A 20,437-nucleotide genomic window follows, 5' to 3' on the forward strand; every position below is an offset into this window, starting at 1 on the left:
ATGGGTTATTGCTATAATAAACAACAAAATTATGGACTGCAAAACATTTATTGCAGAACAGCAACATGATAGCTGTGACTTAACATAGTCATCCATGTTACGAACTGTGAGGAAGGTTATAGCGAGTGTTTCAAAACAAGTACAGTACATTAAACAATCTGGAATTTAGTCTTGTGGAAGAAATGATTCTTCAGTTAACAAGATCTTAAAAGTGAAGTAACACTTCGAGTAGCTATGCTTGTAGGATGGGATAACATTTTAATAATGGGTTAAGCTGCAGTTTTAATCAGTCAGTGAAGAGTATATAAGGTATTGAGTTTAGGGCATCTAGTTATCAGAGATAGAGAGATTTGAGTGCTGCATTTGCACCATCTGACTGAGAGACATTTTGAATGGTTGGAATGAAGAAAGAGAGTCAGGCAGACAAGTAGTGAACAGAATTCATTAGCAACAGCTGCTATAAAAAGGTCACCACTATTATTATAAATAGTCTTTGAAATGTTGGAAGTTGTTCAGTGGATAATAGTAATTTCTCAGTGTTTGTGAGATGCTGCTTTGTTGGTGATTCACACTTTGTGGTCCATCTGTCCATGAGTATTTTCTAAACCCTGGCATGCACAAATAGAGCAGTGATCCTATGACAGACCTGTTACAGTGTCTTAGAATGGCTGCTCACTGGACTGATGTCTTACACCAGTACCTCCCACAACTGATTCCAGAAGGCCTTGTCAGAATACCATAGTTATGGACACACCTGCTATATGGATTTGGGCCTGAAGTAGCACCGCTGTCTCCTGTTTGATGAACATTGTAGATCAGTATGTGTGTACACCTTTAAGAAGCTTCCCAGTCTGCAAGCACATGCATATATCCATTGAGCACGTGCAAGTGTCCAGCCAGAGTGCAAGCATTCAATGTTACTAGGCAGTCAGTTAGACAGTTTGTTTAAGTTTATTGTTCTTGCTATACATCCTGATATGTTTGCACATAATAAAATACTTAAATGAACACCTGTGCCTCAACTACTACTTCTTTATGCACATAAGAAACATGGCAAACATCTCCAGGAGTTGCCATTTTCTTTGGTCCCATGATATGTCAGGCACTGTTAAGAGTATGCATTTGGCCCAGTTTAGGCATGCATGACAGTATATATCATTCATCATTTGTCTCCACACTGTGTCCAGCATCCTTGTAGTAGACACAGTTCTCTGCACTACTATAGGATGACTGTTCTGAAACTGTACTGTAAGACCAGTGTCCCCATAGCCTGCCATGCTGTCTGTGACAGCATTAGAAACTGTTCTGCCTCTTACTTGTGTGCTGTCCATTTTAACCCCTCTTTCTATCAGCCTGCTGCTATGGCATGCAATGTTACAAAACAGATTACACAGTTATTTCACTGTCTGTGGCTGCCACATTCCCTTCAGTGATGATGGCAGTCCTGAGGTTCATTATCAGTTATCATGTCTGCTGCTAATTTCCCAGTATTTCTGTACACTCTGATATCCTTTTTCTTCATTTTATCTATGCTTTTTGCTAATACTATCTCCTATAAAATAGTGACTTCTGTATTAATCATGTTAAATTAGGACTCATAGTGCAGCTACTATACTAATTATGTGATTTATGTAAGTTCTCAGAATCATGTCAGTATATCAACATGTGAGTACCCGTATTCTGGACTGGAGGGTGTGGTCCTGCTTATGCATAGGATTTGAGTTCCATATCATGTGTATCTGGGTCCTGGCCACACTAAGTATTCTTTGCAACAAACTAATCACCATAGTCATTATGCTACTCAATTGCTCATCATTCCAGTGCATGGTCATTGAGTTCAAATACAGTGCGCTGATCTGTAAAGACTGGCCCCTCATGTCACCTCTCCCCACACAACTGGCCACATGCATCATGCTACATAAAGGACACTGTGCTTCTGTGCTGCTTAGTGATGCACATTACATGGTGTCTGATGTGTGTCCAAGTGCTTCAGCTACCATTTTATCTACTGGATTTCAGTTGACTAATGGACATGGCCTGAGAAGGATGAGACTCTGGCAGGACTTTCCCATGGTGCAAGAGGGAGTGCACATGTTTTAATGTCTGCTGAGAATTATAAAAGTTTGCACTATCAACTGGATGCATGGCAAGTACTTGTTGGGGTACTGACTGATGCCTCTGGCATCTCCCTCTGTTGTTCACAGTGCTAGTTTAAGGCATAGGATCCCAATTAGAAAGTGGTGTGGAGCACCCCTCCTAAGACCTCTATGGAGAGATCCAGCAACTGATGAGGATGGATATTGTCTGACAGCTTGATGCTCATATTAGTACACTAGAGGATTGCATCATGCAGTTGGTAGAATCAAATAGCTGGTTGCCCCCACCAGAGGACCACCAGAGGCAGAGCTTGCCAACAATTCCATCCACAGAAGTGAATATCATCATGGTGGGTTTCCCTGTGGGCCAGATTGGCAGAGCATCCCAGACATAACCTATCCTCCATGATGGTGTTCCTTTTTCTTGTATGTCAGTCTCTATCCCCTGCTTTTACTCCAGTACTCCTCATCACAAGTAATTTGGCCTCTGTCAGTCTGTCTCTCTCCATTTTTGCTTCAATTTTTACTTCATTACCTTCCCTGTCAGTCTCTGTCTGCAATATATATTTGTGTTTCTACTTTTTCTGAAATTCTTATTCCTTCATTCCTATTCAGATCCCTCATTCTACCTTACCTTTCTTATTAAAATGGTGCTTGTTACACACACATGAAAAACTTCTTACCTTATATGGGCTTGTGTTACACACTCAAAAAAATTCTTACCTTATATGGGCTTGTAGCTGTGCCTATGTCACAGCTATGAGGAGCTTCAATGCATATCTACAGGATGCATGCTGATATTCCTGGATCACCTGACCAGTCGTAGCATGTTCACTCAGTTGCATGGTGACAGCTGGTTTTGCAGATATGAGGATGAATTGTACAGCGTTATCCCTGGCACATGCATTACACATCAGCACTCATACACAACTAATCCCCATTAGGTTACATTATGCTATCTTCATGTTTTGCTTCTTTCTGAGTACCCCCAAAGTCACTTGAAAAATGCTGCAATCATCAAGCGGCAATCAGAATAAGAGAAAGAACATTCTTTTGATTTATTTATTCGTTTTTTTCTCATTGTTATCTCTCACAGACTGCTGATCACCAGTCCCCTACTGGGGTCAACCTATTCATTCCCTTTGAGCAGGGAAAGGGGTGATAGGGAGGGACAATCATTTAGACAGCCATTAGGGGAAGTTTGAGTTTTTGTCTGCAGCACTATGCCCTGATTTCACTCAGAAAAGCACTAGGGAAGGGACACAGCATGGGCTAAAAGTGAAGGACATCCCCTCACTTCTACAAGGGTTATTTCCCCTCAAGGATCACTGCCTCTATCCCTGAAGCATCAGTGTTGGATTCCCTGGTCTTGATCAGAGGAATTGTACTACCCAGTGTGTTCTCTGAGTGTAAGCATCCCTCTCTATCCATTGGGAAGGAGAGTAGGCCATGCTCTCTCCCTCCCTGCCTAGCTTCTCTGGTGCCAGAGCTGGTGATTGAATCTTAGTGCTATTGATTTAACGATTAAACTCCCTTCTAAATTATATGTTGAACATAACTGTGTTACAATAGTTTGATATGTCTAACATTAGCTGTTAAATGTATGTATATTTTGATTATCCCTGTAAAAGCAGACAGTTACTCACTCTAATAATTCGCAACTGAACAGACCCATAAAATGCAACCGCTCTTTTATTTTGGGGAGATACTGTATAAAATAAGAATACCCAGCACAAGTTAAATAGACAGGTGAAACTATATCTAATTCATTCAGTTTAATTGGCTGTCAGTTTGTATTTTATTTCTTAAATATAATGTTTTATATTTTTAAAACTAACACTGAATGATATGTAAGTTCTCTGTTTTTACTAATGATGGTTACATAAATGAGTTGTATTCATAACTGCTCAAATGGTTAATTGTACAGTGCCAAAAAGAGAGCCCCACAATGGACTCAAACAGATACACTGCCCCCTCCACACTTGCTTACATAGTGATTGGCCTAGGTATCTAATTGGCAGACACTTTCTATGTAGTCTCATTATGTAAACAGGAAGTGGTAGCAAGTTTTTTGATTGGATTGGTTCTTTTGAGCATTTTATAAAGTTTCAGGTTTCAACTTTCTGTTACTTAAGAAGTTAACTTATGAGTGTTTCTGCCATTTCACACTGAGCTAACTGGGGGAAGGGCACAGTGCAAACTCGGATCTGTAATATATAACATTAAGTATCCTGTTTTCTGCTTATTTTTACAAGTTATTTACAGCACTTTTATTGTCTGCGGTATACTTTTCTAGCTAGTTTCACTGTGTGTGAGGTATTGACTGGAAATTGTCTACGTTTATTAAGCATCTGTTTGAGTTTTTTGTTCTGATTTCCTGCCAAGGAGTGTATCATATAACTTGTTTGCAGTTAAAAGCTTTCTCTAGAGTCTCCTTGCTCCTTTATCTGTTTACATTTTTCATTTAAAGGCTCACTGCTGTTTTCTGTTGTAATAAACATTTCTGCAGTTTTTATCAACATAAGTAGTGTGGGTATTTGTAGCATTGTCCATATTCAGGCTTGTGTTTGGGCCTAGTTGTGGAGGCTGTGTGTCTGAACACATGTTCAAGGCCATCTTAGTTTAGCCAAAGCCATACTGCATTTCAGTGAGAGGGGATTGTTTATGGTCATTGGCTGATTGGGGTTACCTGGACCACGGCTTGGAGTAAACACCTCATTGGTTCTTTCAAGCTTTTTTTAAAGTTGTTTCTGGTTTCAACTTTCTGTTACCTAAGACGTTAACTTGAGTGCTTCTGCCATTTCACACTGAGCTAATCGGAGGAAGTGCACTGAGCAAACTCGGATCTGTAATATATAACATAAAGTATCCTGTTTTTTGCTTATTTTTACGAGTTATTTGTAGCACTTTTATTGTCTGCTGCATACTTTTCTAGCTAGTTTCGCTGTGTGTGAGGTATTAACTGGAAATTGTCTACATTTATTAAGCATCTGTTTAGGTTTTTTTGTTCTGATTTCCTGCCAGGGAGTATATCATATTGTTTCCCACCCTATTGGTATCTTGTTCTTATACTTGGTGGCTTTGCAGTTGCCTGCCCAACTGTAAATTTGATCTGGGATACTCCACCGAGTCTAGTGTCATTATCTCTTTCTACCTAATCCAGGGAGAACATTTGAGAAGGCCAACCCACTTAGTTTCTGCTCCTCCTTTCCCCTTTCCACTTTACAAAAAAAAAAAATTCTAAGCTTGTTTTCTGCCTTTCCTGTAAGTAATCTAGTCCAAATACAGATTTGCTGTATCCAGGACTGTTTGTAAGCTTCTGAGCCCCCAAGCCTTTCCGTGTTGGAGGAAAACCATCTAGCTTAATTTTGTTTCTTAGAACTAGCCAGTTTTTTAGTTTCAGCACTCAAATCTTTAAGCTCAGTACTTGTTCAGAACTCACTGTAAGCACTAAATAAGCTAAAAATTAATACAGCACTTAACTTTCTTCAGTTGTCTAGAGGGAAACACTTTTTAGTACTTAATAAATAAACACCTAGCCAGGCATGTCTAAGGGTCAGCTCCTGGTGTTTTCTCCTGTCTACCTGATGAATCTGGGCATCTTGGGGCAATGCAGCAATTGTCTCATGTACACAGACAACCCTCTCCTCCTACCACCCAACACTACAACCTGTGAGAGATGCACTTATATAGCCAAACTGGAAGCAAAGCTCTCTTCACCCAAGACTGGACTAGACAGTCAAGAGGAGAAGGTAAACACTTGCACCACACCACACTCATCACATAGTCCCTCAAAACCTACACCACTAAAACACACACATAGAAACAGAAAACACACCTACATTTGCAGAGGCTCTCAATAAAAATCTACCCAAGCAACAGGGACCTCCAAAGCAGTAATGCAAGCAACCTCCACCCCTAACACAACCCAAATAACACATAGCCCACAAACTCAGTGTGCCACTCAACCACAGCCCATAAGGCATAACAATGTACCCAACACTCTAGTCATAGGTGACTCTATAGTCAGGCACACTGATGTTACACTCACCAGGCGAAACAAGGAGAAAGTTACTGTCAGCTGCCTGTCAGGTGCCAGGATCGCCCACATAATGCACATACTCAGGTCATGCCACAACAAGTACAAATATGACTCTGTCATTGTCTATGTTGGTGTGAATGACCTGAGAGGTACCTCCCTGGACTACATGAAAAGAGACATGGAGGATCTATCCGATCTTGTAGACCAGGCAGGTATGACCCTAACCCTGAGTAGCATCCTGCCATCACCAAGAATGATACCACAGTACAAGGACAAAATAATTGACTTCAACAATTGGCTAAGCTTCTGGTGTCATAATAAGGAAATCCAGTATCTGTCTGCCTGGAATGACATGATCAACAAACCACGATGCTTTGCCAGAGATGGCCTGCACCTGTCACCCTTGGGATTCCGGATACTAGCTAAGGCTCTTGCCACCCATATAGTGCCTTTTTTAGGCAAGGTTCAAATGACAAATTCACCACTCTAACAGGTACAAGCAAGCAAAATCTGAGGGTAAAGCTACTCAATGCTAGAAGTCTAAACCTCAAAATGCACTCACTCGAGGCACTCTTTAAAATGGAGGACATCGACATCTTTGCAGTGACTAAGACCTGGTTCATGGCTTCAGAGAGCACCCCTGCATTACCAGGCTATAATTCATACCACACCTTTCGGCCACCTAAACTGGATTGAAACACTAAAGGCGGAGGCGTGTCCATATTCATTAAGGATATCCACACCTCCAGGCTAGTTGCTCAGCATAATACATCCGAGATTAGCCAAGTGCAACTAACTCTGTGCAAGACAGCAATCCAAATTGTAGCTTGCTACAGATCCCCCATCATGCCCCAGGATTCCTGCTCCTCATTTCTTGATACACTGGAAAATATTAGGGTACAACCTAGCACCCTAATAATGGGTGATTTCAACTACCCATCATTAACTGGGAAAACTACTCATGTACCAACTCTTGTGTTCAATGTTTTCTGGAATTCATAAATCCCAATGCCTTGGATCAACGTATCCACACCCACACCAGGGGCAGCAATATCCTAGACCTGGTCATTACCAACATGGGCAACCGGTGTTCCACTCCAGAGGTCAAGTCCTTGTTGGACAGATCCAACCACAATCTAATCACCCTAGACATCCACATCCCACCCCCATTAGGGAAACCACCATAAAACATTTCTCCAAAGCCAACTTCATGCTTCTTAAGACAGAAGTGTCAAACTTCACAGCACCCATGCTGATGGACAATAGAGGTACGACTGCTGAATCCTTCACAAATGCACTTTATAAGCACTTACATGAGCGCATGGATAGTGCAATCCTAACAGAACCAAGATGCTATCCTCCAAAAAAAGGAAGCCAATCTGGTGGTCCCCTGCAATAAACAAACTCTACAACTGAAGAAAGAAACTGTTGCCAAAAAGAGTAAAGTCCCATGACTGGAAGAACTCCCTGGTCAACCTCAGTAATTAGCTGAGATCCCTCATAAAATCCTTCAAAGCTAGTTACAAAAACAAAATCATCAATTATTCTAAAGACAACCACAAAGCATTCTATAGCCATGTCAAGAATCTCAATGGCAACACTCAGATCTGCTGTGAGTTACAGCACAATAGCACTAAATATACAGAAGCAACTGATATTGTCAACATCCTGGCAGACAGGTTCAGTGCTAACTTCACCCCCCTCTCATCCCCTAAATGGCCCATCTCTATACTGGAAGAATGCAAAGTTCCTGTAATCACAGCTGCACAGGTAAAAAACACACTCTCCTAAGCCAAGAACACAGCATCCATGGGACCTGACAACATCCCAGGCTGCATTCCACATGAACTACAGAATGAACTGGCACTCCACCTAAGTACCATGTTCAATCATAGCCTCACCTCAGGCTTTGTGCCCAGTAAATGGTGCACAGCTATGGTTATCCTACTCCACAAAGGGCGAGCCACCACAGACCCTGGGAACTATCGCCCCATTAGCCTGATGAGCCTGGTTTTACAAGGCTATGGAATATATCATCATGGAACTTATAAACAATGGCACTGGTAATCTCCAAACTCCGGGCCTCACCCAGTTCAGGTTTGTAAAAGGCAGATTGTGTCTCTTAAACCTGATAGAATTCTTTGAAGTGATCACCAAAGCCGTAGATGAGGGTAAGGTGGTTCACACAGCCTATCTAGATCTCATCAAGGTTTTCAACACCATCCCCCACTCTGGAATTATAGGTAAACTCACTAAACTAAGTATAAATCCCTATGTCACAAGATGGGTTTCCAACTAGCTCACTGACAGAACCCACACTGTGAAAGTAGCAGACTCCAAATACAACTTCAGACCAGTGACAAGTGGAGTACCACTGGGTTCAGTCCTGCGTCCTCTTCCGTTTGGTATATAGTTTTCTGAAGTACGGGATAACGCAGAAGGTCTTTGGCTAAAGAAGTTCGCAGATGACTGCAAACTAGGAGCCATAATCGAAACTCCTAATGATGTGGACATCCTACAAAAGGGCCTCACTGAGACAGATGCCTGGTGTCAAAGCCATGGCCTCAAGCTCAATGCCAAAAAGTGCATTGTAACCCCTTTTGGTAAAAACTTTGTACCCATGAACTACCACATAGGCAGTAGTCTACATAACACCGAAAGTGTGATAAGAGACCTTGGGACACAGGTTGACAGTAGTCTCTCCTTTGATAATTACATCACCACAGTAGTCAGGAAATCCTTCTATGTGGCACACCTCATCACAAAAGGTTTCACATCCAGGAAAAAAGAGGTCATTGTTTCCCTCTACTTGTCACTCATTAGACCCATTATAGAGTACAATGTCCTTTTTGGTATGTACCTCACAAGACATCTACAACAACTGGAAAGGCCACAGAAATACCTCACAAAGAGGATTACTGGCCTCAAACAGATGCCCTATGCAGACCATCTCAAAAAACTCCAGCGTTACTCCGTCACATATCGCCTACTCCGAGGTGACCTCTGCCTAACATACAAAGCTATGTCAAACCCAGAGCTGTTGGACATGCTCCATTTAAAGAAATCCCAATCCCTCCAAGCTACACACTCTAGGGACCTAAACCTTTTCACCACAATAAACAGAACATGCTGGAGGGATAAGTTCCTCTCCCAGAGACTTCCCATACTCTGAAAAAAACTACCTATCTATATCAAACAAAGCTCCTCATTAGCACTCTTCAAGAAAAATCTTGATGATTGGGTGGGAAATAGGAAATTCACCCCAGGGATCACTTCTGTGGCTCTGCTCGACAGGGGCACAGGAAAATAATTTTCTTGGGTGATGAAAGCCAGGGTACCATTTGGCTAGGCTTATATAGGCCCTAGGGCCAATAGCCTAGTACTTACCCATGAACCTATGTCTAAGACCTAGGACTTTCTTCTATGGCCAGACCAAACATGTTGTAACAAAAGAATCTGTAATTTACTTGCATTTAAGTCACTATAACATGTTATGCTTAAATACAAGATACAATGTTTTTTTTTGCTCATGTTAAATTAACAGGTTTTGAGGAAAATTGTTTAATTGGAAGTATTCTTGAACTGCCTTTTTTAAAACACCTGTGTATCTATCTTAGATCAACAAGGTTATCCACACCAACTGACGCCCTCTAATTTGACCCCTTTGGTTCACCCAACATAAGGAGCAGGCTTTTGATTGTAAAGGAAGTGAAAAAAGACTTGTGTAAGATCTGTAGAAAACATCTTTATACAAGATCCTTGTTACAGTTCTTACAGTTCTTACAGATCCTACAGTTATTCCATTTCTTACAGTTCCTACACTTACTACAGTTCCCTACATTTTCTACAGTTCTTATGGTTCTTACACTTCTTATAGTTCCTACAAATCATAGGATCATAGAAAGTTACTAGGCTAATGGTCCTAGGGCCCTACAAGCATAGTAAAGTTCTGCACTTGTTTCCATGATCAGCAACTATTGCCCCTGTCTAAGAGAGACACAGGTGGAACCCCTGGGGTGAATTTACGGTTACCCATCCAATCATCAAGAATGTGCTTGAAGAGGGCCAAAGAGGTGCTCTGCTTAACATGAACTGGGAGTCTGTTACATAGGTGTGGTAACCTCTGGGAGATAAATTTGTCCCTCCAGCAGGTTCTATTAATGTCGCATACCACTTTAAGGTCTTTACAGTGAGTAACCCATGAGGCATTGGACTTACGGGTATGCAGCATTTCCATTAAAGCAGAGGCAGAGATTGCTTTATACACAAGGCAGAGATCACTTCTGAGTAGTCTGTATGAAACAGAGCAGAGAGACAGTTATTTCAGCCAATCCCAGTAGGATAAATGCTGAAAACATTGAATTCTCCTTGTCAGGAACTTTTGTGGTCTCTTCAATTGCTGCAGGTGTCTGGAATGGTACATACCAAAAGGGGCATTGTACTCAATTATTGGCTTGATGAGGGAAGAGCACAGGAAGGTTATAACTTCTTTTTTTTCTGGAGGTAATGTCCTTACTTATGAGATGAGCAATACAGAATGCCCTTCTTACCACTGTGGAGACATGGTGATCAAAGGTAAGGTTGCTGTCAAACTGTGTGCCCACCACCACTGAGTGCATGCTTAGGGTGTTTCTATTGATGTGGTAATTAGCTGGAATTTTGCTCTTACTGAAAGGGATGATAATACATTTTTTTTGCATTGAGTTTAAGGCCATGACTTCAGCACCAATCATCTGTTTGTGTAAGACACTCTTGTATGATGTTGACATTGTTTGGAGATTCTATGACCACTCCCAGTTTGCAGTCATCAGCAAACTTTGTCAGCTGCAGACCTTAATTTTTGCGTCTACTTCAGAGAAATAGATTCTGAACAGTAGAGGTCCCAGGACTGATCCCTGTGGAATACCACTGGTTACAGGTCTGTTGCTGGAGGTGGATTCCCCTATATTCACTGTATGGGTTCTATCTGTGAGCCAGTTAGTGACCCACCTAATAACATATGGTTTGATATCTAGCTGGCTGAGTTTGTCAATAATGCCTGAGTTGGGAATAGTGTCAAACACCTTGCCCAAGAACAGGTAGGCTGTATGCACAGTTTTCCCCTTGTCCAGGGCTCTGGTGACAGTCTCGAAGAAGTCCACCAGGTATAACAGGCATGATCTCCCCTTGCCAAATCCAAACTCAGTAGGGTCAAGTGTTTGGAGATTACCTATATCTTTGTTGATAAGGTCCATGATGATTCACTCCATGGCCTTAGAGATAAGGCTAATCAGGCTAATAGGTCTATAGTTCCCAGGGTCAGTAAAAGTGCCACCTTTGTGCAAGGTGATAATGGTGGCCATTTTCCATTCAGCTGGGACAAAGCCGGGGATTAGACTATGATTGTAAAGAGCACCCAGTGCTTTTGCAAATTCTTGTTGGAGCCCATGTAGCATACAGCCCAGTGATGTTATCAGGCCCCATAGATGCTGTGTTTTTGGCTTTAGAGAGGGCATTTATGACCTACTCTCTAGAGATACAAGGTGGGGGCAGATGGAAGGAATGTCATGGGGTATGTGTGGTGCAGAAAGGGGAGTGAAGCTTTCACAGAACCTGTCGGCTAACAGGTTTGCTATGTCCACAAGCTTAGTGTATGTGTTATCATTAACTAACAGTTTGGCACAAATCTGGATGTAACCTTTTAGGCTAAGGATATATCTAAAGAATGCCTAATGGTTGTCCTTAGTTGAGGATGCTAAATTGGATTCATAGTTTGCTTTGGAGGACTTGATAAGAAGTCTTATTTGCTTGTTTAAGCTAAGGAGGGGATGTTTTCAGTTTATGGCATGCTCTCTCTTACTTTTGGACAACAATTTCTTTCTCTCATTGTAAAGCCTGTTAATAGCAGTTGCCCACCAGGCAGGTTTGCTGTTTTTTGAAGACCTTTCTTTGGTCCTATCAGGTACATCCATGTCAATGCAGTTATACATGTCTGTGTATAAAAAGCATTGGTGTAGGACTTGGCATAATTGCCAGTCCCATCTGAGGGGGAGGTGCAGTGAAGCGATTTAAGCCATCTGTTAGAAGGATATAATCTGCTTTGGAGATGTTTTTGCTGCTTAGGGGGGTCTGGTGTGATAGTTACTTCAAATAAGACTGGTTTCTGGTCAAATCCAACAAGGGATGTCTCACAATGGGGGTGCTACAATGGTGCCCTATACTGGCAAGCACCAGATCCAAGATGTTAGCACCCCTAGTTGGGGTGTCCACCAGCTGGTCCAAGGTGTTGGAGTTAATGAACCTGAGGAACCTTTGGGCAACTGAGTATGAGCACAAGTAATTTACCCAGTCAATGGATGGATAATTAAAATCACCCAGAACCATGGTGTTCAGAAATATCTTAATGATTCCAGTACATCCAAGTAGGCAGAGTGAGTGTGTTGCTTCATAAAGGAGGTCCTGTAACTGGCAATGACTTGCTTGAATAGGTGTCCTACCAAATGTTAGTTGCAACTGAAGTGTCTCCAGGGAATCATACTGTTTAACCAATCTGGAGGTGTATTTATCTTTAATGAATATTGATACACCACCTCCTTTAGTTTTCACACCTTCCAATTGTAGTCTGAAAGTGTGGTAGGAGGTGTAACCAGGTGTGGCTGGGGTGGTCTCCTCAGCCATGCACCATGTCTCCATGACTGCACAGATGTCAACACCTTCCAAGGTGAGGACTGCTTCCAGTCAGTGCAGTTTCTTGCTAAGACTCCTAGAATTTAGCAGCATAAACCTGACATTGTTTTCTGAGGAAATTTTTACTTCAGGAATTTTGTCCTTGTGCCATTGCCTAAAAAGGCAGTATGGGGTGACAATAGCCTTTGCCAGTAGCCAAAATCCTAGGGGTGGCAGATGAAGACCATCTCTGGCAAAGCATCGAGGTCTATCAATCATATCATCCCAGGCTGACAGAAACTGAATCCCCTTAGAATGACTCCAGAAACTAAGCCAATTATTGAAGTCAATGATTTTCTGTTTATATTGTGGTGTCATCCTATGCGAGGGTAATATGCTGCTCAAGGCTAGGCACATACCTGTCTGTGACACATAATCAGAGAGTTCTGTCATGTCTCTCTTCAAATAGTCCAGGAAGGTATGTCACAAATCATTCACACCAACAGGTACTATGACCGAAGCATAATGGTACTTGCTGTTCAGAGACCTAAGTGCCTGCATGATCTGATGAATCCTGGCAGCAGAAAAACAGCTGACCATGACTTTCTGCTTGTTCAGCCTGGTGAGTGTCTCACTATAGAGTATCTTATGACTAAGATATTTGGAGCGGATGTGTGTTGCCTTATGGGCTTTGATGGTGAGGCACTTGTGCTTGTGTCATGTGTATTGTTTGTTTTGGGTGTTATGGTTGGTTTAGTATGTATGCATTCTGAAGGTCTCTGGTGTTTAAGTAGATTTTCTGTGAGTACCTCCACATATGTTGGTTCATGAGTATGCTGTGTGTCATGAGTGGGAGTTGTGGTAGGTGGGCTGACAATCCACTCTGTATTGCTATCTATTGCATGAGAGAGCTGTGATTCTAAATTCATAATGTAGGTGCACCTCTCACAAATCGCACAGGAATGATTTAGAAGTAGGGGGTTGTCAGTGTACATGAGGCAGTTGCTACAATGCCACAGTAGACCCATGTCTACCAGGCTGGTAGGAGAAAAAGAGGGAACTGACAGTTAATGGTCCTAGGAATAATCTTGGTCTGGCTATAACAGTGGAAGAGGCAATACAGCAGGGGAAGGTATTAGTAGGCTTAGGCACAAAACCTTTGGTTTAGGTAATATTTGCAAGGCTAGAGAGCAGGTGTCTGTAACTGACAAGCCCTCTATGCAGTAGTGCACAATGCTGCACAACGTGAAAACAGGCACAAACAAGCACATACCAGTTCAAATGCAGGCTTTTTAAAGCAGAAAAAAACAAGAAACAGCCAAAGTTCAAATTATCCAATCAAAATGTCCTAAACAGAGCCCTGCAACAATAACTCTAGCTAGATCAGTCCAAAGTGTACCTTCCTGCCATGAGGACACAGGGTGGCCTCTCCATACAAAAGATTAACTGTTTTACAAGCGTCAAAGGTCACAAACAGTACCAGATTCACCAAAAACCTGAACATAGTCACTGTTAGTGTTTTTCAAGTGCAGCAAACAATTAAAATGAACAAAAAAGCAGATTAACAGTAATTATAGTTGTAAGAGGAATTCAATTAGCAGACATTCTAAAATGGTGTAAAATACAGTTGCACAGTTTAAACAGATATGCAGCACATATTGTTTTAGTTAATTAAAATTGCAGAAGACAGTTGGAAATAAGGACTTATCATTTGTAGTCTCCCAGCAGGTATTTGGAAAACAGTAGAGCAAGGGCAGAAGGCCTTACTCACTGCATCTTTGAGGAAACAAGCACAGACTAGTTCAAATACAGGCTTTTTAAAGTAGAAAAACAGGAAACAGCCAAAGTTCAAATTATCCAATCTAAACACCCTAAACAGAGCCTTGCAACAGTAATTCTAGCTATATTAGTCCAAACTGTACCCCCTGCAGTAATGGTGCAGACTGGTCTCAACAATCAAATGATTAACTGTTTTAGACCATTATGCTCTGCAAGTGATGGCCTTTATCTGTCTTCACAGATCTTCATGGGTCTGGCACTGATTGTCAGCAGCTCCATAGTTACCACATTAGTAATTGTGGTGAGGTAATCAATACCAACATACAACTGTCAGTGTGGCACACATTGAAGGACAAGCTGCTAAATGGTAGAAGTGTATACATGACTCAGACCTCACTGCAAGCATTCATAACCCTGGGGAACTGCAGTCATCTGTGCAGTCACACACACACCATGATTCAAAGCTGCAGAGAGCACCCCAACCTTACCTGGCTAAGCATCCTATCATACATTCAGAACATAAAGGGGAAGCCGGTAATGGCATGGGACATGGTGTTTCAGTAAATAAGAGTCACATAAACACCTCCATACTGTACAGCCAGTAAGATGCATTGGGAAAACTGCATGGGTAGTTCACCACTGGCAGCACACACCTATCCAGATGATAGCTAGCTGCCATCCACCACGTGACCAGTAATCCCATTTTGCCTATATCACAATCATCAACTGTATTAGTTGTGTATGTACCCTGAACCTGGGACACTTCAATTACTGTAGCATGCATTGTATGGCATACCCATGATAGCACACAACTGCCCAGAGAGATGTCATCAGTCCAGTCGAATTACAAACCCCTCAGTGCACCCACGGGCTACCTATACATGAGTTGAAGGTGTAATGCAGTTGACAATACACAACAGAGGTTACCACTGCAGCATACCTACAGCATCATCATCTATGACAACACTAACATTAAGCAGTCACATTTGCACTTACCATCTCCCACAATACCCGTGTAGCTATGGTCAGGCATACATACACCTCCAACGTGTAGTGCATCCTCCTAGGGGGGTGTATACACAGCCACACAGCCCCCAATACCTCATCAAGTCTAGCAGCAATAGGCATGCATACACACAAGTGCTATATGTGCATGTCTATAGATGCATGTAGTATACTATACACTACAGGCATACATCTTCATCTGCTAGGATATGTACACCTTTCTGGTGGACATCTGCAATACATACTGTCCATAACAGGGATGACATACCACTGTCTGACACAAAGTAGGGGTAGTTGCCCATTCTGGACCAATGTCTCCATAGTGTGTACATGAGAATGGGATCAGTCCTGCATACCTGCACCACAAACGATGAGCTTACTTGTCTACATCCACTACAGACAGTCCTCTCTCCTACTTCACATATGTCTGCAATAGGGTGCACCTGCATTTGCTCACTTGTCGTGGTCATGGACACCAGCTATACCAGTGCTGTTGGTATGTTATACTGGATGGCTGACACAGTCAGTGTAGGCACCACCCCCTCTCTTCATCATCAGTACATCAGCCTGTCCCAACACAAACTCACCCATCTCCTAAATGTGGGGAATGGTTCATCACTGTTAGCTGAACGTCATGGTATTCATCTGCCATGGGACACAACCACATCAGAGTTCATCCTACATGGCCCAAACCATAACCTTGTAACACAATAGGATACTGTATTCAAAGGAGGGCTGCCCACTGCCATTGTCCCAGATGTTTGATGGATGAGTACTGTCACCCCTCCAGATGGTGTGTTACACCAAGCAGCCTAACTATGCTGTTCTGCAATGCCATGGCACATGGCACAGTTTATATTGGAACCCATTAACCATGACATTGGTGACCTGCACACACTCCATCATGGACAGTTAGGCATTGTCCAGGAAGGGGTCATGTCTGTTACACTCGGTTGACCTGTATAACACAGTCACCATATGCATGGATGGGTGGTGACACCATAAACCGCCTACCTTGACCTGGACAAACCCTGTGACAGCATAACCCACCTACTCATTATAGATATAACACTTCCATGTATACATCACACCATATGCTACCATAGGGGTATCATAGTGGTGCACAGACATGACCTACCTATGTCACATAGGAGAATCCTCCCCAAGCATTTACCCATATCTAATGGAGTAACCTGTTGTTCTGTGTACTGCCCTGTTATGTGTGATGTACACCCCTGAGGTGCAGGGAACACCAATTACCCCATGTCCAGCCATGTCTGTGGATGACTGCATGCTGTTGCCAGATTTCCTAATGATGTGGACATCTGCCTAGGAGAATCTCACACAGATATATGACTGTTAACAGACACATGGACTCAGGGTGCACACCACAACATCCACTGTCAAGCCCTTTGAGGAGAGTGACATCCACACATATTATCACAATACTAAATACATCCTATACATGCAATTGGTCATGAGGGATCTGTGGACACAGGTGTTTGGCACCAAGACCTATCACTACAAGGTTGCACCTGTTGTAAAGTAATACTGCTACATGGCCCAAGACATACATATGGTCATGCCATCAGGGGACATAGGGTGTAAACATACCTGTATCCCCCCAATAAGGCCCTGTTTTGATATGATTCCCTGTTCATCAATCACATCACACAGCACATGCAGTAGCTGGGGACATCAATCAGTTTCCTCACCAGGCAATACCAGGGCCTCAAACATCTACCATAGAATGATAACCTATAAGGTCAACAGTCTACTCCATATCATACATAATCCACAGGGGTGAGCTCAGTGTGGCATGCAAGGCAATCACAAAAACCACAATGATGGGAATACTGCATAGGTGCAACTCATGCCCCAGTGTGTTAACACACACACACACACACACACACACACACACACACACACACACACACACACACACACACACACACACACAATATATATGCCATCAACCCAGTGTGTGACAGCAACTGTGCTTGTTGGCAGCTCAGATGTGTGTACCACACACTCAGCCTACTGTGGAATGGTCACACTGCCCATATCAGGCAGGTTAACTGTTAACACCATTGCAGGGGGGAACCTGCATCAATGGATGGTTAACTCGACATACACCCTTGGGATAGCACCTGTCTCTCCATTGGACTGGGGTAGCAGGTACTGGCATGCATGCACATGGGCTAAAAGCCAACCTAAGCATATGGGTGCTCAGGGCCCATATTCTACGTAACCTCATATGGTACCAGGGATACCAGTTATGGCCTGGTGCTGTGACAGAATGTGTTGGTATGTGTCCACATCCATCATTGCCTTTGACTGTTGTGTGTCCCCTATGGGCAACATCACAGTAGCCTGTCATCTAGACTACTTCCAACAAATAGGTGAGTGCTACTACAGGTGCACAAGGACATACCAGCAACATCTGTGCTACACCATAACAGAGGGCAATGCATATCTGGTGTGGGGTGTCTTCCTGGTAGGTGTCCGACATATGCTGTACCCATATGTCTGTGAAATGTGTACATGTGACTGATAGATGCAGAACCCCTGCCAGACAAATGTGGACCTCTACACAGCAGTTGGACAATATATGATGGTTGTCCCCAGGGTTCGGGGAATGTGTGTGACATGCCAAACCCCTGGAACATAATGGTACATTAATATCTGCTACTTTAATCATTCCCTTACATTGTATGGCCCCTATGTGCCCACTGCTGCTGAGGCTGAGCCAGTGTCTGCCCAATACTGCTGCCTATGACCTTCTGTATTGACCACTACTTACTGTCACTATTGTACAATAGACATTCCAGTATCAGTGATATGTGAGCTGACCATTGCTGTGGTGACTCAGGGGCCAGAGGTGTGACATATGTCATTGCTGACAAAGTTATACCTGATGGCCATAAGTGCTGGACAGCAGAATAACAGCAACATGTCATTACATTAAATGTTGTTGAAACCTACTTTTGAGATTCCTTTATCCCATGACTGCATCTCCCCATCTGCATTCTATTCCATGTGTAATTGTGTGACATACCTGGTATACTGCTGTACTCCTTTTTGGAAGAAATCAAGTGGTGGTCTCCTAGGGAATGGCAGCCTGCCTTCAAGAAGAAGGTGTCAGTGCTGTTTACCATAGGCAGCTGCTTGCCTTTTTTAGGTAATGCGCAGGAACAGGTCATTGCCTGTGCAGCAATCAGTGACTGCCATTTGTTACTAGCAGCCTGAACAGCTGGGTTGCATTATCATTAGCCAATGGCATGGCAACACAGTGCTATAATTAAGAGCTTCATGTAGGCCTCCCCCTTTTCTTGGCCTGTGAGTAAGATATTATCAAAGTGTGGGAACTACAGCATCATAAAGGGTATGTAGAGATACTGTCCATTGTATAGATTGATGTGTTATTTCCACAGTGTTTCATGGTATGTGTGCCCATTGTTAACAGACCTTCAGATTCTGTAGCAGTGTACTGTTTAACAATGTGTGTTGGGGTCAGTGAGCTGACAGGCAGATGTGTGTGTCATACATCCTTTCTATCTGGATGTGCATGCTGCTGCAGTTGATGCTGGTGTATCAGCTGTGTATGTTTGTAAGAGGGATTGTGACACTTGTCCCTGTCACCTAACACTTTATGTATGGCTGTGTTGTGGATGCCCTGCTCTAGGTGTTTGGGAGGTATGTTAAGTTTGTATCAGTTAGCCGAACAGAATGCTGCATGTGTAGCAGGCCATAGCTGCTGGATTCTGGCCAGGACTCCTAATGGGGAGTGTGAAGACATTGGGGTACTGCATGCTTAATAAGTCAGTGAGGGGGCAGTATCAGTTCTTGTGTCAGAGCATGGCCAGGCTGTGTATACCCATAACAGTCCAGGTGTGATATGAACCTCTGGTATGTATGTTAAGTAGTAGTTCCATCCAGTCAGTGGTAGGAGACATTTAGGACACATGTACATATTTGTGACATGTATCTCACCCTCACAGCCTTCGATGTGCTACTCTGGCTGGCAGTGAATGTGTTATCAGCAACCATTTCTTCTGGACATTGCAGGGCTCATTTATTTCTATGTTGTATAGACAAGCATGTAAATGTACAACACACTGAACTGTGGGCCTGAACTGTGGGTGTCCTAATTTGAGACATACTAGGAATGTAACAGATAGAGCTACTAAGTCAGTATTATGTGAGGTGTCTTTGCAGGATATATGTGCATGCATACTGTGTCTTACACAGGAATGGCATGGACATGTGTGTTTGAATGTCTATGGCATGTGACACTGATTTGTCTGTCATGAGTTTGTAAGGTCAATCTGCACTGACCTGCCAGTAGACCTGCCAGTACTTCAACACATAGAATAGGTTTGATGACAACTATGCCATAAGTAGGTGACACACCTGTGGACATTCTGCAACAGTCTGTGCAGTTGTCAGGTGTACCTGATATCGTAGCATCTTGTACATATATCAGCATTTATTTGACTGTGTACCAGGTCAGTGTCTGCATCACAGGCCCAAGTACGCTCTCATTTATGCCATTATATGTGGAAGTTGTGTCACTGGGAATAAGGTTGTCTTGGTACAAACACTGGTAATTCCCCAGAGGTGTGATGTCCTACTGGTGTATTGCACTAAGCTTTGGTTCAGATGTTTCAGGTTTCTATATTTGGCGGAGGTGTATGTTATCCCTATTGTTACATCATTTGTGACTTATGATATATGTACAGGAACGGGGGTAATTCCCTACAGCTTAGTTGTCGCAGTGGTGTGTTGCTCTGACTATGGTTCCGAGGTTCCTGGAGTTAATACCTGGTAGGGGTGTAGTTGTTCCCCTAATGCAACATCATTGTACTGC

Source organism: Protopterus annectens, chromosome 16.part0, assembly GCF_019279795.1.
Source record: "Protopterus annectens isolate FY-2018-M chromosome 16.part0, PAN1.0, whole genome shotgun sequence".
NCBI classification, from domain to species: Eukaryota; Metazoa; Chordata; order Ceratodontiformes; family Protopteridae; genus Protopterus; species Protopterus annectens.